The sequence below is a fragment of the Loxodonta africana genome, chromosome 24, assembly GCF_030014295.1.
Source record: "Loxodonta africana isolate mLoxAfr1 chromosome 24, mLoxAfr1.hap2, whole genome shotgun sequence".
NCBI classification, from domain to species: domain Eukaryota; kingdom Metazoa; phylum Chordata; class Mammalia; order Proboscidea; family Elephantidae; genus Loxodonta; species Loxodonta africana.
The window spans coordinates 60,360,647-60,387,709 of record NC_087365.1 but is presented as its reverse complement, the minus strand read 5'-3'; positions in this window follow the sequence as shown (position 1 = coordinate 60,387,709).

The window sequence follows — 27,063 nt, the reverse complement described above, 5'->3', positions numbered from 1 at the left end:
ATTTCTATCCTTCTACTCCAGTCTGCTTTGAGAGTTCACCAGAGTCCTAAACTTTTTTGGATGAAAAGCACCAGATGGTTGTTATATATATGTTGTTTTTCCCCACACACAGCTCATTTTCAAAATCAATATTTTAAGCCCAACATAGAGAACACAGAGTCCTGCATTTACTTCAACACAGGTGTGATGAAGAGCCAATTTGCCCTAGGTCCAGCAGTTATGGATACAAAGATAGAAATGGCATAGATCTGGCCCTCAATGAGTCTATCGTCTAGTGTGTGTGTGGGTGGGGGGGTGTGTGTCGGGGGTGGGCTAGGAAATGAGGACATACTGAGATATAAAAAATACACAATGCAACCCTAGTGGTCATGTCCTCACATTCTTGACATTAAGAGGTACTAGCTTGAAAGATAATTCACGTATGAAAAACAATACTCCTTTTTAAAAAATAATTTGTTTTTGATTCCTCTTAAGGATAAATTTCTCCCCCATGTTTGTATGATTTTGCCCACACCCTTGGTCTGTTTTCCTGTTAAGGTATTTTCCTTTTTGTAACTGTTGTGGTTTTTGTCTGCTATATATATGTATATATATATACATACATATATGTTAAAGTTATGTAATAGTTCAAATGTACAAAAACATCAAGTTTTAAAAACTCTCAAAATTTAGATTTGGGGAGGGCAAACAGTCTTGATAAATGCGTTACTAAAGTCCCCAACCCTCCACCTACCCATGGCTCCCCCTTCCCTCTCCAAGGGTACCCAGGATTCTGAAGTTTAGATGTAGTCTCCTCTTTACAAGATTTTTCTCTCTCTATATTTTTTTTACCTGTGTACATAACCAGCAGAAGAAAGATGTGGCAGTCTGCTCCTGTAAAGATTATAGCCTTGGAAACCCTATGGGGCAGCTCTACTCTGTCCTGTAGGGCAGCTGTGAGTAGGAATTGACTCAACAGCAATGGGTTATATGTAACCATGACAGAGAGTATTATTTTGTGTGTTTCACATTTAATTAAAATAAAGTGTATCATATTGCAATACCCTTTCAAATATTGCATTTTTTTGCACTTCACCTTATAGTTTTTATATTTTTTGGGTATATCCACTTTGATACATTTTAAGTGCTTTATAGCAAGAGTTGGCAAACTTTCTCTTAAAGGACCAGATAGTACACATTTTAGGCTCAGTGGGTCATATGAAGTTCGTTGAACCCTACTCTATATACATCCTATTGTATACAAATTATGTTATACAATGGAATATTATAGAGCAGAGATCAACAAACTCCATGTGACACATTGTATACCATAATTTGTATCCATTTCCTAACTGATGTTTTTTTTACTTGTTTCTAATTTTTTGGTACTATATAATACAAAGACTGCCCTGGTGGTGCAGTGGTTAAAGCTCTAGGCTGCTGACTGAAAGGTCACCTACCGGTTGCTCTGCAGGAGGAAGATGTGACAGTCTGCTTCAGTAATGATTACAGCCTTGGAAACCCTATGGGGCATCTCTACTCTATCTTACAGGGTTGCTGTGAGTTGGAATCGACTCAACGGTAGTGGATCGGGTTTTTTTATAGAAATGCAAAAATAAACACATTTGTACACTGTCTCCTTGTGAACATCCATCATGATTTCTAGTGTATATACCTAGAAATTACTCACTTTTCTCCCATGAAGCTGCTGGGTGGGTTTGAACTGCCAAAGTTTCGATTAGCAGCCAAACATTTAACCGTTGTGTCAATAGGGCTTCTTAGTGCAATAAGGGCAAGAAAAAGAAACTTCTGCTGTTTAAATACATTGAGATTACAGAGTCAGTTTGTAACCACTGCAATGCACATATTATACTGAAAAACCTAACCCCTTAATCATTCTTTCAGGGTTAATCTGTAAATATAAAACTCTAAATTTCTTTTATGTCTGGAAAGTCTTTTATTCACCCTTACTCTTGAATACTAGTATACCTTGGTGTCTTAGTCATCTAGTGCTGCCATAACAGAAATACCACAAGTGAATGGCTTTAACAAAGAGAAATTTATTTTCTCACAGTCTAGTAGGCTACAAGCCCAAATTCATGGCGTCGGCTCCAGAAGACTTTCTCTCTTTGTCAGCTCTGGAGGGAGGCCTTTGTCCTAAATCTTCCCCTGGTCAAGGAGCTCCTCAGGCACGGGAACTCCATGTCCAAAGGATGCACTTTGCTCCTGGTGCTGCTTTCTTGGTGGTATGAGGTCCTCAACTCTCTGCTTGCTTCCCTTTCCTTTTATCTCTCGAGAGATAAAAGGTGGTGCAGGCCACACCCCACACCCCAGGGAAACTCCCTTTACATTGGAGCAGGGAGGTGACCTGAGTAAGGGTGGTGTTACAATCCTACCCTAATCCTCTCAACATAAAATTGCAATCACAAAATGGAGGACAACCACTCAACACTGGGAATCGTTGCCCAACCAAGTTGACACACACACTTTTGAGGGGACATAATTCAACCCATGACATCTGGGTACAGAACTCGGATTGATGGGACTTTATCATCTAGCAACCCGAAGGTTTCATTCTCTTTACTTCTAGCTTCTTCTGTTCTTGTTGAACAATTTTCCTGGCAACCAATGTCTATTTCTTTGCCAGTAATCTATTTTGTCCTATGATTGCTTTTGAGATGCCTCCGTGATGAAACAGTATGCTGCTGTTTCATAACAATAAGATTAATTGCGTTTACATTATTTATGCAGCTCAAGGCTCATTGTGCTTCTTAAATGTGTAGATTCTTATCCTTCATTTCTGGAATCTTCCTAAACATTGTCTCTTTGATTATTGCATTCCTTCATTTTCTTTATTGTCATGCCCGAAAACTCTAATAGAAGTTTTTTTAGAACCTTGTCATTCGACCCTCCTGGCATCATAACATCTGCTTCTTGTTCTTCATCTTTATAAACCCCAAGATGTATCCTGGGAAGTTGTCTAACTGGAGTGGCTTATACAGCAGGTGGAAACCAAACACCAGATAGTAAGAACTTGGAAAGTTTAACAGGAAATGATCAGAGCTAGAGTTCTAAAATCTACTTGTTCTTTGAGAGAAGAGTAGAAGTATTGATTGATTTTAGACTTTGAAAGTCAAATATCTAATATTTAAATTTTAAGTAAGCAGTAAAAGAATAGAAATAGAAGGCGAAACTTCTAAATCTCATGAAAGGTTAAAAAAAGGCAGAGGGGAAGAAAGCTACTCAATTGATCCACTACACCACAGGAAGGAGGAAAATCATTAAAACATTAAGTTTGCAAAAGCAAATTCCAATATTTAAAAAATCATAGTAAGTGAAAACATCGCACCATTCAGTTAAAAGTTAAAAAAAATTAGATTGGGTATCAAAAAATCCAACAACATGTTATTTACAAAAGATAAATCTAAAATATAAGGTCTAAAAAGATTGAAAGCTGGACAACGAATAAGGAAGACCAAAGAACTGATGCCTTTGAATTACGGTGTTGGTGAAGAATACTGAATATACCATGGACTGCCAGAAGAAGGAACAAATCTGTCTTGGAAGAAGCTTAGCCAGGATGCTCTTAGAAGGGAAGATGGCAAGACTTCGTCTCACATACTTTGGTCGTGTTATCAGGAGGGAACAGTCTCTGGGGAAGGATGTCATGCTTGGTAAAGTACAGGATCAGCAAAAAAGAGGAAGACCCTCAAGGAGATGGACTGACACAGTGGCTGCAACAATGGGCCCAAACACAGCAACTATTGTGAGGATAGTGCAGGACCGGGCAGTGTTTTGTTCTGCTGTACATCGGGTCACTATGAGTCAGAACTGATTCGACTGCACCTAACATCAACAACAGCAAAATAGATTGCAATTAGATGATTAAAAAAGTTATACAAATACTAACTGAAACAAAACTAATGTTGCTATATGAATCACTGTAGACTTAAGGTAAAAAGGGATTGATTGTTAGAGATGAAGAAGGTTATTATATAATAGGAAATGAAACAACTCACCATGGAGATTGAGTAATCCTGAAACTGTGTGCACCAAACAGTACTGCCTCAGAATCAGTAAAACAAACATTGACAGGAAAAAAAGAAAATGACATCTATGGTTTTAGTGAGAAAAGTAATGTTTTTCAACAAATGATAGCTCAATTAAAACGTAGAAAAAACCCAAACCCAGAAACTGACTCATAGCTACCCTATAGGACAGAGTAGAACTGCCCCATAGAGTTTCCAAGGAGCACCTGGTGGATTTGAACTGCCAACCCTTTGGTTAGCAGCCGTAACACTTAACCACTACGCCACCAGGGTTTCCGATAAAACGTAGAAAGAGTATGGAAATGTGTCAGTCATAACCTAGAGAACAAGTATGAATCCTTCAAGTCAACAATTAAAGAATATACACTCCTTTCAAGCTCAGGTGAAATATGGGAAAACTGACTACATGTAGTCCCCGACTTAGGACAGGGTTCCATTCTGAGTACTCTGTCATAAGTCAGTTCTGACATAAGTCAAATACCTCATTTTTTTTTTTTTTTTAGTTTTTGTTATTATTGCCTTTTATTTTCAGTATCTTTATAAATCTGTCCTTTATTTACAGTTGGGGGTTGGACACATTACCTATAAATTTACTGATATAGTTCAAAATTATATGTAATACACATTACTAATGATAAGATGTAAATTAAAGGAAACACATGGTCGTAAGCATAGTTTGTCATAATTTGAACATGTCCTAAGTTGGGGACTACATGTATATTCTAAATCACCAAGCAGGTCTTCACAAATATGGAATGCTCAATGGCGTAATGACCCAGAGAAGTTAAGTAAACTGTGTGAGTTTACACAGCCATCAAGAAACAGAATTCGATGAAGAGAGATAAATAAAATATTTAGCACAGTGCTTACCAAGTAATTGATGTTAAATAAATGATTATCCTCCTGTTATAAATATTATTTGTAAATAGGCTCATCTTGCTGATATTTCTTGTTTCTACTATGTTTTCAACTGACTTTCTTGGCTTTTCAGAATTTGCAAATCACTCAATCAATTAATAGTTGCATTGACTGGAAATTCTGTAATAGTGTTCAATAGCAATGTCAAGAACTCAGCTGTAGGTCAATTTTTATAATTAGACATCATTAAGTAAGCTGCCAGCCAAAAGGTAGGCAGTTTGAGCCGACTGGCTGGTCCGAGAAAGATGTTGCAGTTTGCTCCAGTAAAAATTCACAGCTTTGGAAACCCTATGAGGCAGTTCTACTCTGTCCTATAGGGTAGCTATGAGTCAGAATCAACCCGATAGCAACTTTTTTTTTAAGTAAGAGTTGTTCTCTTCAGATCTGAGCTGTTTCCCCTAAACAATGTTGATACCTGAATTTCTTCAGATTTTTTTTTTTTTTCACTATCATCCTGAATTTTGTTGGATTTCTCCCCCCGATCTCATGAATGATCTGGAAGGATGAAAGGAAGCTCAACAGGAAGACTGGGGGAAATTAGTTCTCTGTTTTTGCTGAAGTTGCTCATCTGGGGCCAGCTCTCCATGCCCTGTTCTGTTGGGGAGGTCTTCATTCCCAGTCCAAGAGCACTCTGTCCAGTTTCCTTCATGGAGTCATAGCCTCTGTGGCCAGGAGGAACCCAGCCAGAAGGAGCCTCCCATGTCCCTTCTTTGTCTTTGCTTAAATTCCCTTGACTCTCAGGGCAGCTCGTGTGGAATACCTGCAGCTACCAAGAACTTCCCCGTGTAGTGTCTGTCTTTCTCGGACAACACAGTACATCCAGCATGTACTCCTTCATCAGGACTCTTTGCATTTCGGTGACCCTGCACTGTTTTGCCCAACACCATTATGTCAGCGTGCCCTATTATGGTGGCTTGTGTACAGCTGTGATGCAGGGAGCTATGCCACTGACATTTCAATGCCAGCAGGGTCACCCATGGTGGACTGATTTCAGCAAAGCTTCCAGACTAAGACAGACTAGGAAGAAAGGCCTGGTGATCTATTTCCGAAAACCTTCTGGATCAAAACAGAACGTTGTCTGACTGCTTGCTTTGAATGTGTCATCAAAGGGATCAGTCGCTGGAGAAGGACACCATGTTTGGTGAAGTAGAGAGCCAGTGATGGGGAGGGAGGCCCTCAGTGAGGTGGATTGGCACAGTAGCCTCATCGATGGACTCTTACGTGCCATCCGTCATGAGGATGACACAGGACCGGGCAGCACTGTGTTCTGTTGTCGCTAAGGTCACCATGAGTCAGACTCCACTCCGCAGCAGCTAGCAGCAACAACTCACTGCCTGTCTGACGACTGGGCTGTGACCTGGCCTCAGTGTCTTCCTCTGACTTGTTCTACCTGCACTGGTCCAGCGGAAATCCTCGCCTGTGCAGGCTCCTTAATGCTGGTGTGGGTTCCGCCTGTGTTTAGACTCCTTTGTTCCTGTGAGTGGAAATTTAGTTCATGGGGAAAGATACCTATGACAATTCCCCATTTCTTCAAGGCGTGTCACCTTTCACTTTATGATTAAACATGAACGTGGATTTTCCAGCCAGACGAGGAAGCAAATCCGAGATGATCCTCATACCCATCATTCCGGCATTTTTCGTTTGAATAATGTAAACATTATGTAGCTAAGGAGTAATCAACAAAGGTTTCTGAATACCGTGGGGATTGTTTCTGGCAGCAGAAAAATACATTAGTTTTCCATTTCTGTAAACTGGATGCTCATTTAGAAGAAAAATGAAGTGCTTGCTCTGAGACTACATATCATTAGGCAGATATCTGTGAGCATTTGATTCTGAGATGTATTTGTGAAAATTCTGTATCCGGACATAAGCCCACGTGGCAGAACGGTTATTCGCTTTTGGTATGCCAGGCCTGCAAAAGTTTTGTGTTTTCCTTTTCCCAAGAAATTTGGGGTGAGGACTGAGAGTTTGCAGGAAAGTTCTCAGCATCTTGTTAAGCAATAAAGCAAGTTCTTCATAAAGAAAATAATCACGTGTAACTACGACTCGTCTTCTGAGTAGGATAAGGCAGTGGTTCTCGTCTGGGGACAACCGCCCCCGCCCCGCCCCGCCAGGACATTGAACAATGCCTGGAGATGTTTTTAGTTGTCACAGCGGGGAGAAGGGGCTTACTGGCATTTATTGTCCAGAGACAATGGTGAAAATAGTGCAAAGCTCAGAACAGCTCCCACAGCAAAGAATGACCCAGCCCAAAGCATTCAAAATGTCAACGTCGAGGAACTCTGGAATAGGAATAGCAAGTTTTGTTAGATTTTTCAAAGGTGCCCCCAAACTGCTATTCTTGAGAAACTGTGTTCTCCCTTCCCCAGGGAGAGGGGCACACCTATGCCTTCTCTTGCTCAGATCTCAGCAAAACTGAGCCACAGGCGAAAGGAGTGTCCCTGACGCTTGGAGAGAGAGTGACTGGCTGGGCATTTGGAAACCAGCCTCAGGTCTTAGGAAGGACACTGGGGTTAGATAAGAATAAGTAGATTCGGCCAGCACCCTTACCTGGCTGTGCGGAAAGTTCTTTCAGCTCTCTGAGCCTCAGCTTTGTCATCTGAGAGGGTTAATGACACTGAACAGAAAGAATCATCCAGAGGAAAATTAAGATTGCATGTGTGAGAGCGATGCGTACACTGGAAATGGCTTACGCCTCGGAGGGATTATTTTTAGCCTCTAATATTTCACACACTTCCTATTTAGCCATAGGTGTTTGAAACTTCAATCCCGTTTTTTCAACTGTGGCAAATTTTCCTAATGGTATACGGAAATAAAAGGGTTCAACATAAATAACCTAGATTTCTCTCTTGGGTACTTTTATTCCACCACATTTGTTTTCCCTTTGCCTCCCCCGCCCCCACCTCCAATTCGCCTGTTGCCACGCTGAAGCAATTGAAATCAGAGCAAAGAAGAATCACTCACCCATCTGCAAGGCGCTGCAGTCACAGCCTCCGACGGCTCCGCCATCAGCTTACACACCAGGAACGCACCCAGTGCCACCCACACAGCCGGTGAAGTTAACAAGGCTTGGTTGTTATCCACATCACTGAAAACTCAACAGCAGATTTATTCTTCTCGGAAAGTGCAAGGCAGAATTAACGTTTTAAACGGTCAACACAGAGGAAAAAGCAGGAAGATCAGGAAGAGATGAGAATGGGCCCTTAGCATTTTAAGAGGAAATGTCTTTCTCAAAGCCTGACCCAGAAATGGAAAGCAGAACACCACGAGCACAGGCCAATGTCTTTAAATATTAGGATTTCCATTTTTTCCCCCTCTCCTTTTTTCTTATTGTGGTGAAAACATGCACACCAAATCATCGACCAACATGACAACTTCCACGTTTGCAACTCAATGACATTGACTGCATTTTTTCACCATTATCACTATCCTTTTCCAAAATATTCCACCATGATAGTGCCCTCCCCCAACAAAAACTCCCCCTTTTCCCTCCCTCCCACCCCTGGTAACCACTAATAATCTTTGGTTTCTACATATTTGCTTATTTCAGGTAAGTGAGATTATATAGTATTTGTCCTTTTGCAAGTGGTTTATTTTGCTTAGCATAATGTTTTCAAGGTTCATCCATGTTGTGGCTTGTATCAGGACTTCATTTCTCTTTGTAGTGTATAATATCACCTCGTATGGATAAACCACATTTTATTTATCCATTCATCTGTTGATGAACATTTTAGAGTCACTCATATAATTCCCACAATGGTACAGAGAAGTAAATGTCATTATCCCCATTTCACAGATGAGAAAACTGAGGCTTAACCATGCTACCCTCCCTGCTTCAAGTCCTGCATCACGAATGACTGTGAGGAGACCAGAAGCCACCTTCCTCTGACTCTGAGCTCCCTGCCTGGTACAGTGGCCTCCCCATTGGGAACCAAGGAGTTTCATGCATAACACATATCATTATACAAATAATGTGACCCATTGCTTTTTCAGCTCGAAAATGCCTTTTTATTGCCATGTGTTATGGATTGAATTGTGTTCATCAAAAATGTGAATCAATTTGTCTAGGCCATGATTCCCAGTATTGTGTGGTTGTCCATCATTTTAGGATCTGATATGATTAGCCTGTGTGTTATAAATCCTAATCTCTGCTAGTGATTAATGAGGCAAGATTAGGTTATGCTAAAGAGGATTAGGGTGGGATGCAGCATCCTTACTGAGGTCATAGCCCCGATCCAATGTAAGGGGAGTTTTCCTGGGGTGTAGCCTGCATCACCTTTTGCCTTAGAAGAGACAAAAGGAGAGAGAAGCGAGCAGAAAGGTACCTTATTACCACCAAGCAAGTAGAGCTCGTTCTTTGGATCCAGGGCCCCTGAGCTGATAATCTCCTAGACCAGGGGAAGATTGGTAACAAGAACCTTTCCCCAGAGCTGACAAAGAGAAAAGCCTTCCCCTGGATCGGGCACCCTGAATCCAGACTTCTAGCCTCCTACACTATGAGGGAATAAATTCCTGATTGTTAAAGCCATCCACTTGTGGTATTTCTGTTATAGCAGCTCTAGATAATTAAGACATTGTGTTATTTCAATTGAAACCCGGTGGCGTAGTGGTTAAGTGCTACAGCTGCTAACCAAAGGGTCAGCCGTTCAAATCCACCAGGCGCTCCTTGGAAACTCTGTAGGGCGGTTCTACCCTGTCCTATAGAGTCGCTATGAGTTGGAATCAACTCGATGGCGCTGGGTTTTTGTTTTGTTATTTCAATAAATTATCAGAAATGATAATACAACAGGCCATGGCTTTAGCATACTGAGACCTTTGTGAAGTCCTAAATTCTCTAGAAACATCACATTTTTAGACAACTTCACTTTCTCTTCATTTTATGAATACTTTCAGCATTTGATTGTCTCCTCAAAGATACCTTTCACAAAGAAAGTTTTAAAAATTTTTTGGAGTATCATAGCAGTAGCTAAAATTAACAAGTGCTCACTGTGGGCCAAGTACCCTACAAACATCAGCTCATTCCATGCTGAGAACAAACTCATGAAGGCAATGCTCTTATCCCTCCACTCAGGGGTGGATTATCCTATAGGCAAAGCAAGCATGCACCATCTGTAGTGAACAATTTCACATTTTTTCACCTCATTAAAGATTCTGCTTCTTGGTATGGCTAGCAATTGTCTCTCTCCCAAACTCACAGCACCTTCCTACAGAATCAAAGCCTCTTTCTGAATTTATGATCCCTGGTGGCTCCACAGTTAAGAGATTGGCTGTTAAGGTTGGCAGTTTGAATCCATAAGCTGCTCGCTGGAAACCCTATGGGGCAGAAAGCCTTCTCCTGGAACTGGCACCCTGAATTTGGACTTCTAGCCTACTAGGCTGTGAGAGAATAAACTTCTGTTTGTTGAAGACATCCACTTGTGGTATTTCTGTTATAGCAGCACTAGAGAACTAAAACAGCACGATCTTACTTGTGCTTACTTACCAATCTGAAGTGAACAATTTCACATGGGTTTCACCACATCTTCGATAGACATTTTGGTTGTTTCCACCTTTGAGGTGTTGAAGCCCATGTGAAATTGTCGCCATGGATTAGTAAGTAAGCACAAGTAAGGCCGTGCTTACCTTGTTTACTGGGTAATCCACACTTGCCTCCTCTTTATCAGGACAAGAGATGAGGTCAAGAGCACTGAAGTCGATGGCCTTACCTGATCCCATATCTACACTCTCACTGACTCCCCCAGATGACCTCAGGCTTCTGGAGACTGATTCGTGCAGAAGGACAACAGAGAACAAGCAAGTTGTATGGGAAGACTGTGTGAGGGGTGAGCTAGAAAGGAGCTCCCCATCTTGTCTCCCAGTGTTCTTGGTTCAGTGTCATGCCTTGGCAAATCCATAAACTCTTACATGCCAGGGACGTCATTAGATCCAGAACCACAAAGAGTTCCTGGCACAGTGATTTATGATGGTCACTAGCCCCTTAACTCCAACAAACAGATGACATAAATCAGTACTTAGTTTCTTGAATTTCCTTCTTCTTGTTTAAAGGTAGGGTCCCTTGGTGGCACAAAAGGTTTGCACTTGGCTGGTAACCAAAAGATTGGTGGTTTAAACCCACCTTGTGGTGCCATGGAAGAAAGGACTGGTGACCGGCTTCTGTAAAGATTAAAACAAACTCAAGTGCTATCGAGTCAATTCCAACTCATAGTGACTGTATAGGACAGAGTAGAACCGCCACATAGAGTTTCCAAGGAGCGCCTGGTGGATTTGAACTGCCGACTATTTTGGTTAACAGCTGTAGCTCTTAACCACTATGCCACCAGGGTTTCCTCTGTAAAGATTATAGTCAAAAAACCTTATGGCGTGCAGTTCTACTCTGTAACACAAGGGGCGGCTTTGAGTCAGAATTGACTCATGGCAATGGGTTTGGTTTTTGTTTTGTTTATTTAAAAAGAATCACCATATGCATCTTGAAATTAGACAGGCAAAGGGGAATTAAAGGGTTGGGATTCCAATTCCAAGGTTCCAATCTTGGGATTGGAAAACGGGTGTGACACCCAGGGATTCCTTCCATGCAGATGTCACTGGAGGCCACACAAGTCTCCAAGCCGAGGCCATGACTGTCACATGCAGGGACTGGCATTGAGGTTGTAACTCATCTGCTAGTTAAAAGAGAGTTGGTGCTTCCTTTCTCATCCATCAAGATGCAGGGTACATCACATACTATGGACTACCAGAAGAAAAGACAAAGCAGTCTTAGAAGAAATAGAATCAGAATACTCCTTAGGAGCGAGGATGGAAAGATGTTGTCTTGCTTACTTTGGCCATGTCCTCAGGAAAGACCAATTGCTGGAACCAATCACTAGAGAAGGACATCATGTTGGTAAAGCAGAGGGTCAGTGACAATGAGAGAAATCCTCCGTGAGACAAACTGACACAGCTGCCAAAACAATGAACTAAAGCATACCGACAATCATGAAGATGGCGTAGGACTAGGCAAAGTTTCATTCTGTTATACATAAGGTTGCTATGAGTTGGAGCCCACTTCATGGCAACTTATAGCAACAACAGTTTGGCCTTAATTGTCACTGTTCTGTTGAGGACTTCCTGTTTTGGTGGTGGTGGAGAGGGTTAGGTAAAATCATTGGTAATATCTCAGTGCCGAATCTAAAGTCTTCATCTAATTTGTGGGAGTGAAATGTTATAAACCCCAGAGTAAAAAAATCACAATACTCCCCAAAGACAAATGTGTGTAGCTTCTCAGTCTTGAGTTGGTGTATTTTTCTTCTCTTTATTTGGCACTGTAGTATGACCAGAGCCTATTTCAAGAAAGGAGAAATAACAAAAGAGCTTGTAGCTCCCCAAGCAGCTTTCCATGACCTCGGTATTGTTAATTGCCTGATGTATCTCACGTTATTGCACTTTTTTCCAGGCATATTTAGATAAAATCCTATACACTCATTAATTAGAATGATTAAGAAAACAGGCTGCTTTGGGTCACCCTGCTACTATGTTAGATGGGAATTCACTATGCATGGACAAGAGATGTCTTGGCTCTTTCTGTTGAAGGCCAAATAACATGCCTCAATTTTCACAACTGTGGTCGAGTCTAAAAGGCTGAAGAATTGTACTTCAAGTGCGAAATAGAGGTTGTGCTGTTTAACACCATCCATGGGAAAGCTACACAAATGCATTAGGGCAGGCAACTTGGGGCGTGTTTGTACAATAATCTCACGGAAGTGGAGTAGTGTAGAGAGAAGAGAGACTGAATGACTACCCCTGATGGCTCTGGTTTGATGTGAAATAGATTACATGGTTAAACTGTGTTAAATTCTGCTCATTTTGGTGCGTGGTAGGATTTAACACTGGCCAGGCATTCTGTCCTCTGTATATTAGGGCTCCCCATCGTGGATATCGAACAGCATTCGCACCGGTTATCATGGCCATCGGGGAGCATACTTCCTTGTACACTCACTGTGTGCTTGGCTGTGGGTTGAGCACTGAGCATCAAATGGCATGCTTAATTTTCTTTTGTTATTGCTACCTTCAAATCACAGACGAGACAGCTGAGTGGCAGAGACATAAACTGCCTTTCCAATGTTACAGTCTAGTAGCAAGCTGAGATGCTGTCTAGGTTTGGGTTCTCTACAAGAGCAAAACCGTAATATACACATATACGCAGAGAGAGATTTACTTCAAGGTGTTCGCCCATGCAGTTGGGACTGACAGGTCCAAAATCCATGGGTCAGTCGATGGGCCAGAGATGTCTACAAGCTTACATCCCAAGATCCATAGGTCAGGCAGAGTCAAGAGAGAGAGAACTCTACCAGAGCATCCATTTATATTTTGGAGTCAGGCTATAACCAGAAGGAAACTCCATTTTCAATTGTTTGGTTAGTCACATCAGATCACATCATGGAAAGCCATTACGTTACATTACATTATGGAAAGCCATTACATTACATTACATTACATTACATTACATTATGTTATGGAAGTCCAATATATTACATTATGGAAGTCCATTACATTACATTATGGAAGGCCATTGCATTATATTATAGACTAGCAACCAGTTCAGCATCTGGCCAAACCACTGATAATCACAGCCTAGACAAGTTGAGACATAAAATTGACCATCACCAATGCTGAATTTCAAATCCAGTGTATCTGCCCTTAAACAAGATTGACCTTTGGCTAATCTACTTTGGCTAGTCTACCGTGGACGCTCTGGAACAAAAATCCTGGTTTCTCCACTCATGAGATTTGGGACCTTGAGAAAGTCACATCACCTCACTAAGCCTCCATTTCATCACCTGTAAGGAGGATGACAACACTGACCCCATGGGTTGCTGTCAAGACCAATGGAGACTTGTGGCTTCACTAACACTAAGCATTCATTCCTTTCCTCTCCCTGCTACCTATCTTCCTGTGTCTGAATTTAACTTTCTGGATCCTGAATGAGATCAGGAAGAAATAGGGAACTCTCACCAAGGTATTCCATTGCTTAAAGGGGGCAGGATTCACATGCTTCAAGATACTTGACCCATGGTCTCTCAGCTAGGTGAGTGGGGACCACTAAGTTTGGCTATGGGTTGACCACAGGCTGTAGGACACCTTACTCTTGTTCTATTTTTCTATCTCTTGCACATATCAGCCCACAACAGTCAGAAAGTTAAGAAAAAGAGGCATGCTAGCAAGACTTTTTAATTAAGACCCAGAAGGAAATGAGGTAGGATCCATGTTCTCAAAACGATAGAACTCCAGTCCCTTCCCTGGGGTCTTTGGTGTCTTAAAGCTGGAAAAGGAACCATTTGAGAACACGGGTCACTCAGTTTTCTAGCCTGAGCAATGAGCAGTTTGGATTGCAACAAGACTGCCCAGTACCAGAGGCTGCAGACTGAGCATTCACTGCTTCCCAGCCACCGTCCTCAGCACTTAACAGCATTCGATCATGAGTTTTCGTAAGTATTATAAGGCAGGAGTTCCCATTTTATTGAAAGTGGTAACTGCTCACTAAATATATATCTTTTATATTTATGTTCATAATAACTACATTCATGATGCCCAATGAGGTTTCAGTCCTCCTTTATTGCTTAGAGAATAATTCTCAATGATTTTTACTCATATGGTGATAACTCCAGTCCTTACAAACAACATATTACTAAGTTAAAAGCTCCTCTTCAAGTTATGTCTCCATTATGAGCTGCTACACCAAATGATGCTTTCATGACCCACAAAAGTATATTTGCTGTACTCATGCACTGACCTTTGTGATGGGGTTTCTCAACCTCACCACTCCTGACGTTTTGGCCAGATAATCCCTTGTTATGTGGTGACCTGTCCTGAGGCCTATAGGATGTTTAGCAGCCTCCCTGGTCTCTATCAGTAGCACCCTGCCTCCCAGCCTTGACAATCAAAAATGTGTCCAGGAGTCTTCTTTGAAAAACAACAAAAAGTTTATCTTAATAAGTAAAGTGTGTCTACCTTGAACATTGTGCTCTTTTAAAGAATTATCTATGTGATAAACAAACAGATCATGAGCACCTCAACAGGCACTCAAAACAAAGAATCTAGGGATCTTCTAGATGAAAGTGCATTCCTGGAATTAGCAGATGCACAATACAAAAGTTTAATATACAGAACCCTTCAAGACATCAGGAAGGAAATGAGGCAATACGCAGAACAAGCCAAGGAACACACAGATAAAGCAACTGAAGAAATCAGAAAGATTATTCAGGAAAACAATGAAAAGTTTAATAAGCTGGAAAAATCCATAGACAGACAGCAATCAGAAATTCAGAAGATTAACAATAAAATTACAGAATTAGACAATTCAATAGAAAGAGGAACAGAACTGAGCAAGTAGAAGCTAGAATTTCTGAACTCGAAGATAAATCACTTAGCACTAATATATTTGAAGAAAAATCAGATAAGACAATTTAAAAAAGTGAAGAAACCTTAAGAATCATGTGGGACTCTATCAAGAGAAATAACCTACGAGTGACTGGAGTGCCAGAACAGGGAGGGATAACAGAAAATACAGAGAAAATTGTTGAAGGTTTTTTGGAAAAAACTTCCCTGATATTGTGAAACATGAGAAGATATCTATCCAAGATGTTCATCGAACTCCACATAAGGTAAATGTTAAAAGAAAGTCACCAAGACATATTATAATCAAACTTGCCAAAACCAAAGATAAAGAGAGAATTATAAAAGCAGCAAGGAATAAATGAAAAGTCACCTACAAAGGACAGCCAATAAGAATAAGCTCAGACTACTCAACAGAAACCATGTAGGCAAGAGGGCAATGGGATGACATATTTAAAAAATTGAAGGAAAAAAATTGCCTGCCAAGAATCATATATCCATCAAAACTGTCTCTTAAATATGAAGGTGAAATTTAGACATTTCCAGATAAACACAAGTTTAGGGAATTCATAAAAACCAAACCAACACTACAAGAAATACTAAAGGGAGTTCTTTGGTTAGAAAATCAATAATATCAGGTATCAACCCAAGACTAGAGCACTGGGCAGAGCAACCAGAAGTCAACCCAGACAGGGAAATCCAAAAAAACAAAGCAAGATTACTTAAAAAAAAAAAAAAAGGCCCAAAACAGGTTAACAGTAATGTTATTATATAAAAGAAGACAACATTAAAATAATAAAGGAGGACTAAGAAGCGTAATCATACACCTTCCATATGGAGAGGATGATACGGCAATACAAAGAAATAAAAGTTAGTTTTAAATTTAGAAAAACAGAGGCAAATAATAAGGTGACCACAAAGGAGACAAACTATCCTACTCATCAAAATAAAATACAAGGGAAAAACACAGACTCAGCAAAAACAAAATCAACAACAACAAATATGAGGAAAGGACAATATATAAAGAAAATCTACTCAGCACAAAGAATTAAGTGGGAAAAAGAAACTGTCAACAACATACAAAAAAAGACATCAAAATGATAGCACTAAATTCACACCTATCCATAATTACCCTGAATGTCAACGGACTAAATGCACCAATAAAGAGACAGAGAGTGGCAGAATGGATTAAAAAAACAAGATCCTCCTACATGCTGACTACAAGGGACACACCTTAGACTTGGAGACACAAACTAAAACTCAAAGGATGGACAAAATATATCAAGCAAACAACAATCAAAAAAGACCAAGAGTGGCAATATTAATTTCTGACAAAATAGACTTTAAAGTTAAATCCATCAGAAATAATAAGGAAGGACACTATATAATGATTAAAGTGACGATATACCAAGAAGATATAACCATATTAAACATTTATGCACCCAGTGACAGGGCTGCAAGATACATAAAACAAACTCTGTCAGCATTGAAAAGTGAGATAGACAGCTTCACAATAATAGCAGGAGACTTCAACACACCACTTTCGGTGAAGGATAGGACATCCAGAAAGAAGCTCAAGAAAGACACGAAGGATCTAAATGCCACAATCAACCAAATTGACCTCGTAGACATATACAGAACACTCCACCCAACAGCAACCAAGTATGCTTTCTTTTTTAGTGCACATGGAATATTCTCTAGAATACACCACATATTAGGTCATAAAGCAAGCCTTAGCAGAATCCAAAACATTGAAATATTACAAAGCATCTTCTCTGACCATAAGGCCATAAAAGTGGAAATCAATAACAGGAAAAGCAGGGAAAAGAAATCAAACACTTGGAAACTGAACAATACCCTGCTCAAAAAAGACTGGATTATAGAAGACATCAAGGATGGAATAAAGAAATTCAGAGAATCCAATGAGAATGAAAACACTTCCTATCAGAACGTTTGGGACACAGCAAAAGTGGTGCTCAGAGGCCAATTTATATCAACAAATGCACACATCCTAAAAGAAGAAAGGGCCAAAATCAAAGAATTATCCCTACAACTTGAACAAATAGAAAGGGAGCAACAAAAGAAACCCACAGGCACCAGAAGAAAACAAATAATAAAAATTAGAGCTGAACTAAATGAAATAGAAAACAGAAAAACAATTGAAAGAATTAACAAGACTGAAGGCTGGTTTTTTGAAAAAAATCAACAAAATTGATAAACCACTGGCCAAACTGACAAAAGAAAAACAGGAGAGGAAGCAAATAACCCGAATAAGAAAGGAGATAGGCGATATTACAACAGACCCAACTGAAATAAAAATAATCATATCAGATTACTATGAAAAACTATACTCAAACAAATTTGAAAACCTAGAAGAAATGGATAAATTCCTAGAAACACACCGCCTACCTAAACTAACACAAACAGAGGTAGAACAACTAAATAGACCCATAACAAAAGAAGAGATTGAAAAGGTAATCAAAAAACTCTCAACAAAAAAAAAGGCCTAGTCCTGATGGCTTCACTGCAGAGTTCTACCAAAGTTTCAGAGAAGAGTTAACACCACTACTACTAAAGGTATTTCAGAGCATAGGAAAGGACGGAATACCACCAAACTCATTCTATGAAGCCATTATATCCCTGATACGAAAACCAGGTAAAGACACCACAAGGAAAGAAAATTATAGACCTACATCCCTCATGAACGTAGATGCAAAAATCCCCAACAAAACTCTAGCCAATAGGATTCAACAACATATCGAAAAAATAATTCACCATGACCAAATGGGATTCATACCAGGTATGCAGGGATGGTTCAACATTAGAAAAACAATTAATGTAATCCATCACATAAACAAAACAAAAGACAGAAATCACATGATTTTATCAATTGATGCAGAAAAGGCATCTGACAAAGTTCAACACTCATTCATGATAAAAACTCTCAGCAAAATAGGAATAGAAGGAAAATTCCTCAACATAATAAAGGGCATTTATACAAAGCCAACAGCCAACATCACCCTAAATGGAGAGAGCCTGAAAGCATTCCCGTTGAGATCGGGAACCAGACAAGGATGCCCTTTATCACGACTCTTACTCAACATTGTGCTGGAAGACCTAGCCAGAGCAATTAGGTTAGATAAAGAAATAAATAAAGGGCATCCAGATTGGCAAGGAAGAAGTAAGAGTATCTCTATTTGCAGATGACATGATCTTATACACAGAAAACCCTAAGGAATCCTCCAGAAAACTACTGAAACTAATAGAAGCGTTCAGCAGAGTATCGGGATACAAGATAAACATACGAAAATCAGTTGGGTTCCTCCACACCAACAAAAAGAACATCGAAGAGGAAATAACCAAATCAATGGCATTTACAGTAGCCCCAAGAAGATAAAATACTTAGGAATAAACCTTACCAGAGGTGTAAAAGACTTATACAAAGAAAACTACAGTACACTTCTGCAAGAAACCAAAAGAGACTTACGTAAGTGGAAAAACATACCTTGTTCGTGGATAGGAAGACTTAACATTATAGAAATGTCTATTCTACCAAAAGGGATCTATACATTTAATGCAATTCTGATCCAAATCCCAATGACATTCTTTAATGAGATGGAGAAACAAATCAGCAATTTCATATGGAAGGGAAAGAGGCCCGGGATAAATAAGGCATTACTGAAAAAGAACAAAGTGGGAGGCCTTACTTTACCTGATTTTAGAACCTATTATACTGCCACAGTAGTCAAAACAGCCTGGTACTGGTACAACAACAGATACATAGACCAATGGAACAGAATTGAGAATCCAGACATAAATCCATCCACATATGAGCAGTTGATATTTGACAAAGGCCCCAAAACAGTTAAGTGGGGAAAAGACAGTCTTTTTAACAAATGGTGCTGGCAGAACTGGATATCCTTCCGCAAAAAAATGGAACAAGACCCATACCTCACTCCATGCACAAAAACTAACTCAAAATGGATCAAAGACCTAAATATAAAATCTAAAATGATAAAGATCATGGGAGAAAAAATATGGACAATGTTAGGAGCCCTAATACCTGGCATAAACAGTATACGAAATATTATTAAGAATGCAGAAGAAAAACTAGATAACTGGGAGCTCCTAAAAATCAAACACCTATGCTCATCCAAAGACTTCACCAAAAAAGTAAAAAGACTACCTACAGACTGGGAAAAAGTTTTTAGGTATGACATTTCTGATCAGCGCCTGATTTCTAAAATCTACATGATACTGCAAAAACTCAACTACAAAAAAACAAATAACCCAATTAAAAAATGGGCAAAACATATGAATAGACACTTCACTAAAGAAGACATTCAGGTAGCTAACAGATATATGAGGAAATGTTCATGATCATTAGAGAAATGCAGATCAAAACTACAATGAGATTTCATCTCACTCCAACAAGGCTGGCCTTAATCCCAAAAACACAAAATAATAAATGTTGGAGAGGCTATGGAGAGATTAGAACACTTCTACACTGCTGGTGGGAATGTCAAATGGTACAACCACTTTGGAAATCGATTTGGCACTTCTTTAAAAAGCTAGAAATAAAACTACCGTATGATCCAGCAATCCCACTCCTTGGAATATATCCTGGAGAAATAAGAGCCCTTGCACGAACAGATAAATGCACACCCATGTTTATTGCAGCACTGTTTACAATAGCAAAAAGATGGAAGCAACCAATCTGCCCATCAACGGATGAATGGATAAAGAAATTATGGTATATTCACACAATGGAATACTACGCATCGATAAAGAACAGTGAGGAATCTGTGAAACATTTCATAACATGGAGGAACCTGGAAGGCATTATGCTGAGTGAAATTAGTCAGTTGCAAAAGGACAAATATTGTATAAGACCACTATTATAATAACTTGAGAAATAGTTTAAACTGAGAAGAAAACATTCTTTTGTGTTTATGGGGGTGGGGGAGGGAGGGAGGGTGGGAGAGGGGTGTTCACTAATTAGATAGTAGATAAGAACTACTTTAGCTGAAGGGAAAGACAGCACGCAATACAGGGGAGGTCAGCACGATTGGACTAAACCAAAAGCAAAGAAGTTTCCTGAATAAACTGAATGCTTCGAAGGCCAGCATAGCAGGGGCAGGGGTCTGGGGACCGTGGTTTCAGGGGACATCTAAGTCAACTGGCATAATAAAATCTATTAACAAAACATTCTGCATCCCACTTTGAAGAGTGGTGTCTGGGGTCTTAAAAGCAAGCAGCCATCTAAGATGCATCAATTGTTCTCAACCCACCTGGATCAAAAGAGAATGAAGAACACCGAGGACACAAGGCGATTACGAGCTCAAGAGACAGGGCCACATGAACCAGAGACTACATCATACTGAGACCAGAAGAACTAGATGGTGCTTGGCTACAACCGATGACTGCCCTGACAGGAACACAACAGAGAACCCCTGAGGGAGCAGGAGAGCAGTGGGATGCAGACCCCAAATTCTCATAAGACCAGACTTAACGGTCTGACTGAGACTAGAAGGACCCCGGTGGTCATGGCCTCCAGACCTTCTGTTGGCCCAGGACAGGAACCATTCCCGAAGCCAACTGTTCAGCCATGGATTGGACTGGACAATTGGTTGGAGAGGGATGCTGGTGAGGAGTGATCTTCTTGCATCAGGTGGACACTTGAGACTATGTTGGCATCTGCTGCCTGGAGGCGAGATGAGAGTGTCGGGGGCGTTAGAAGCTGGCAAAATGGACATGAAAAGAGAGAGTGGGCTGTCTCATTGGGGGAGTGTAATTGGGAGTGTGTAGCAAGGTGTATATGGGTTTTTGTGTGACAGACTGACTTGAATTGTAAACTTTCACTTAACGCACAATAAAAATTATAAAAATTAAATTCAAAAACAAACAAAAAATAATTATCTATATGAGATCGAATTTGCAAAGGAGACTCAAAAAGTTGGATGAGAAGCTTAGGGGCAGTGAGTTGAAGTCAATGGTGGTGAAACACTTTGGAGACGGCTAGTGATATTCTTTGCATAATTTGAAAAATGTAATCAATGTCACTGAGTTGTATATATAAAAATTGTTGAAGTATCATATGACTTGTATATTTTTACACACACACCACAAATGTTTTCAGATTTTTATTTCCAAATGTCTTCTGTGGAGGTAAACTCACCCCTGGTTGAAAACCTACTGCCTTATATCAGTTATCACAAATTCAGAACAAGTCAAATCTAAGGGCTATGATAGATTTTTTAATTGAGAATTTTTTTCCCAACAAAGAGATGTTACTGAAATGTCTAAAAATCATTTCTTAAAAAGTTTTGTTTTCCTCTCATTCAATGTGTTCCCATTGAATGCAATTCCTCTGACAAGTTTATGGGAATTTGGACTGGATGGATGGGGGTTATTAACTGAGGTTCCCAATGCCTCTGTGAACTGAAGGGGATACCTCTGCTTCAAAGAAAAGGGGGTCGGCACTAAGCAAGTTTTCTCATTCTGGGCAGACAGATGTTGCCCCTGATTACACTGGAAGAAGAAAGAAAACAGGTAAATTGGCTGTCTGCACCAAGTGGGTCTAGCATGGAGAATCTCATTCTCTCAAACGGAAGAACTGCTGCAATAAGTAAAAAGAAGAACAAATGCTGAGCTGAAGGCGGTATAGTATGATAGAAATACATGCTTCTACCTGCCAGAAGGCTGTTCACATCTTTTTCTTGGTTAATGTTGTCTTTGGGATGCATCTGTGGTAACCTGCAGGGCACAGCAGTTGAGCTCTGCCCTACAACAGCGGGTTTAGTGCACGGGATGAGATGAAGATGCAGGCATTCCCTCTGGGGGCTGGTTTTCCCACTGGAACTTACCTGAGCTCTGAAGGTCCTTACATAAGGTTGCAGGCAGGGACAACAAAACCCTGACCGTGTGGCTCCTCTATGGTACGAGACAGTTGTCAAGATTCAGAAACTGGGCATTCAGTGCTCAGAAAGCTGGGTGAAGTCTGGATGTATCAGTTGCTCAATGCAACGTCCGCACAAACATACCTGACTTATTTCCCCCCCGACCTCATCTGTGTGATGCTTTCTCTGCGGATGCGTCCAGAGCCCATGAAAAACAATAGTCTCTGGTCACTCGTAGGAAGCACGCTGAGAGATATGCAGTGTTGGCAGAAATAAGTCAGCTCAACCTCCAAGGGTGAGCCTGAGCTTTTCCCCATTTGTGAGAAAAACGTTGCAGAAAATGTAGATCTAAACCCCAACAGAGCCTGGCACACACCAAATGCTGTATGTAAGGCTTGTAGAACCGATGAACGAATGACTGATTGGGTGGAGTCCATAAATCAGCTGTGGTGTCCATTTCAACAAAATCCATCACACTAAAATAAAGACAATGGCGGCGGCAGCAACAACAACAACAGTCAAGGCATGTACCATTTTTCATGTGCCAAGCACCATTCTGATACCTTCGTGAGCTCTTTTAATCCGGATGAGCTAAATACTACCATTATCCCATTTTGAAGATGAAGAAACTGAGGCACAGAAGGCTGAAGTCACTCCCCAAAGTCACGGAGCTAGTAAATGGCAGAAATAGAATTTCAACCCAGGCTGTGTGTCTCTGGGCTCCATGCTCACAAACACTGTCCTATATGGTCTCTAGACTAAAAATGATACGCTCTGATTATTTACATTATTCAAACGTGTCTGGGCTTTATGTAAACATGGATTGATCAGTTTTTTCTATAGTGAACTGTCCTCTTTGCTGGTTTATCACAGTCAGCCAGAAAGTCTCTGCGGACAGGAAATGGAGCAGGAGGAGCCAAATGCTCACTCAACGCCCACTGAAAACCGATTGGGTGAAATAAAACGTAAGTAAGTGGGAAAACCGGAACCCACTTTGCTAAAATTCCTCGTTTGAGCCTTTGTGAATCCCTGCACAAAGTGACGAACCCATTTCCCGTGAAGGACACCCCCTGGGCTCGGAAACACGGAGTGGATCACAGAAACTGGTGGGGCTCACGAATGGAAATGGGCTTCTTTCTTCCCCCAGTTGCACCTTGGCCTGTTGCTCTGCAGCGACAGTTGCTATAGAAATGCCCGGGTGAGCCACTCTAGTGAACACAATGGTGTGATCTTTCCTACAAGTTTAGGGGTTCGTTCAGAATCAAGTCTCTGTGAAGAGGAAGTCAACCATTTCCGTAAAGTTAATCCACGACTGGGGGCGGGGCTGGGGGAATCAGTATATTTATAATTTTCTGAGAATCAGGAATGAAAAATACGGGTCTTCCTTATTTAGGTCTTTCCGCTTCAATAATGCAGCCATGGTAGAGGGGGCTGCGGGAATGTATAATTTAACAAAATTGAGTAGGAGAATTAGAACGTTTCAACTGCTCCACTATTTAATGGCACAGTTCTTAAGATAGCCAAGGACGTTATGTCACGGCAAGGCTGAGGTTTCCCAGAGAGCTAAGTGGGGAAACAGACTGTAGTAAATCTCAGGAACAAAGGGCACGGGCGGGAAATGTTTAATAAATTCGAGTCAAAGATATGTCTGAATAGGACAAGTGGAAATGACCTCGTAGACACTCAGGGAAGAACTTCAATCCCTGTGCAGAGAAAGTATTAAGGAGCTTTGTCTCTCTGTCGCTTCTTTCCTGGGAGAGGCCAGATGGAGCAAGCCTCTTGTCTGACACCCTCCTGACCCCAGTTTCTGTGCAAATTTTTTTTTTGCGGGGTGGGGGTGATGTGGAAGATTGTTGGCCACATTTAAATTAAGGAAAGGCAAAGATTTCTAATTGCAAAGAAAAAAAAGACTTTTCAGTTTAGGATTGTAGAGGTAACCACACCACCATCCCCAGGAGCCCTGGTGGTACAAAAGTGCTTGGCTACTAAACCAAAAGGTTGAAGTCTGAGCCCACCCAGTGGCTCCGAGGGAGAAAGACCTGGCTACTTGCTCCTGTAAAGATTATTGCTGATGTTGTCGTTAGGTGCCATTGGATCGAGCCCGCCTCATAGTGACCCCATGTGACAGAGTAGAACTGCACCATAGGATTTTCTTGGCTGCAGTCTTTACAGGAGCAGATAGCCAGGTCTTTCTCCCACAGAGCTGCTGGGAGGGTTTGAACCACCATCCTTTTGGTTAGTAGCCAAGCACTTAACCGTTGCTCCACCAGGGCCTCAAAAACCATATGGGGCAGTTCTACTCTGCCACATGAAGTCACTATGAGTCGGAAGCCATCCAACAGCACCCAGCAACAGTGCCCCCTCTGCCCTGCTCCATTAGTTTCCTCTCCCTCCTTTCCTGTTTCCGTCTAACAGAGGCATTTACAGTCTCCGAGGAGTCCAGGCAGGGTCATGTTGGTCCTCTGCTCAGGGTCTTCCAGGCTTCAGTTAGGGTGCCCCTGCGGCTGCCATTCTCACGTGGCCCAGGAGTCCTCCTCCAAGCTCATCAAGCTGGTAGGCAGAAGTCAGGCGCTTGGAGTTGGAGGACTGAGGCCACCCTCTCCATGGCAGTTCCAACCTGGTTATTGGCTTCTTCAAGGCCAGCAGGAGGGTGTCTCTTCTGCCGAGAGAAAGCCTAGGTTAAGCACTTGCCTGCTAACTGAAAGGTCAGTGGTGGTTCAAACCCACCTGACGCTCCGTGGGAGAAAAACATACCAGTCTGCTCCCATAAAGATCATAGCCTTGGAAACCCTGTGGGGCAGTTCTACTCTGTCCTGCAGATCACATCATTATGAGTCAGAATTGACTTGACTGCAATGGGTTGTGGCTACACAGGGACATAAGGAGTCGGGTGGCACAATTGTCTAGCCCTTGGCTGCTAACAGAAAGGTCAGAGATTTGAACCCACCCAGCGGTTCTGCAGGAGAAATAACTGGTGATGTGCTCCTGTAAAGATTACAGCCTAGGAAACCTTACAGGGCAGTTCTACACTATCATGCTGGGTCTCTCTGAGTTGAAATTGAGTCAATAGCACCTAACAATAACAACGTACAAGGATATTACTCACTGGGGGTCACCTTATCTGTCTCCCTGGCCCTGGCCCCTAGACCCCTTCATGGAAAAGGTGGGGAGCATGGACGAGGCCCAGGAAAGTGGGAGTGTTTGCATTTTACTCAGAGTCTGGGGATCCTGACGGTCCTTTCAAGAGTCTTCCTGCCCTGCCTCCCTCTTAGCTGCGCTGAGAAGACAGCAGCTACTGGCTAATAGAGTGCCCGGGGCTTGTAAGAGGGAGCAAGGATGTCTCTCCACCACACAGTCACTCATTCGTTCATTCTTCACCATGTCTGTGTGTCTGCAAGGTGTCATCTACACAGAGTCACCCATTTATTCTTCACGATGTCTGTGTGTCAGTAAGGTGTCATCTACACAGTCACTCATTTGATCTCCATGATGTCTGTGCGTCAGTGAGGTGTCTATACACCGTCCCTCATTAGTTCATTCTCCATGATGTCTGTGTGTAGGTGAGGTGTCAGCTACACGGTCACTCTTTCATTCTCCATGATGTCTGTATGTTGGTAAGGTATTATCTATACACAGACACTCATTCTTAATTTTTCATGACGTCTGTGTGTCCGTGAAGTGTCATTTATACACAGTCACTCATTTGTTCATTCTCCATGGTGTCGGTGTGTCAGCAAGGTGTCATCTATACACAGTCACTCATTTGTTCATTTTCCACGATGTCTGTGTGTCCATGAAGTGTGATCTATACACAGTCACTCTTTCATTCTCCATGATGTCTGTCTGTGTGGGTGAGGTGTCATCTATACACCTGCTCTGGGGGTCACAGAAATAGAGGCTCCAACACCTGCCCCCAAAGAGATTACAGTTCACCTGGGGCCATTCCAATCCTTCCCTCCTCAGGTGTCCTTTGGTTTCAATAGACATGACCCACCTTGAGCTGACTCAGGAAAAGGACAATTGATTGGTTATTATTATTTGGAAATTGTAGAATGATCAGTCTTCAGGCATAGTTGGATCCAGGCTTTCTGTCTTAAAAAATAACAATAAAGCTCTTTTCCATCCTTGTTTTGTTCTCAAACTGGCAGGCTGAATCTCCAGTCATAAGATGTACCTGAAAGCCAGCAGCATCCGTCACCTGTCATTTTTTTCCCAGGCGCCTAGGGAGGCACACGGCCCTCTGACTCCCAGAGCAGAGCTTGTAGCATTCTCACATGCTGCTTTGGGAACATGACAGTCTTTACCATCTTCCCAGTGTGGAATCTATGATTCTCACTGACCTCAACACCACCTGACTTCAGTAGACTCTGCCATTTTCAGACCTTCACTGTAAGGGTCCTGATTTATATATGACCCAGGACAGTTTTAATGACAGAATGCCAAGGCATGCTATTAGCTCTGTGACTGGGAAGAACATGCTGCAGGCATGGTTGGATCCAGGAGCGCTCACGATGTCATTGGGGCTCTCTTTCTCTCTGTGCCTCGGCTCTTTATCCCTGTGTATACAACCCTCATTCTCTCCTTTCCCAAATGGGCTTCTTCCATACAGCCAGGAAGAATGGCTCTAAGGCACAGGATCAGAGCCTGGCCTAGGGTGAGGCAGGTAGGGTGCCAAGGGCATGACATTAATAAGACACCCACCCTCAGCAACAAAGAGAGTGAGCACCTCCTACATTTTGCATCCCATGTGTTTTCCCACTTCCCTCACCCCCTCCCCAGCCCAGACCGACAGAGGATTCATGCTCATCAACTCGATGGTCCTGGCAAAGAGAGTTCTTCATTCTCACAGG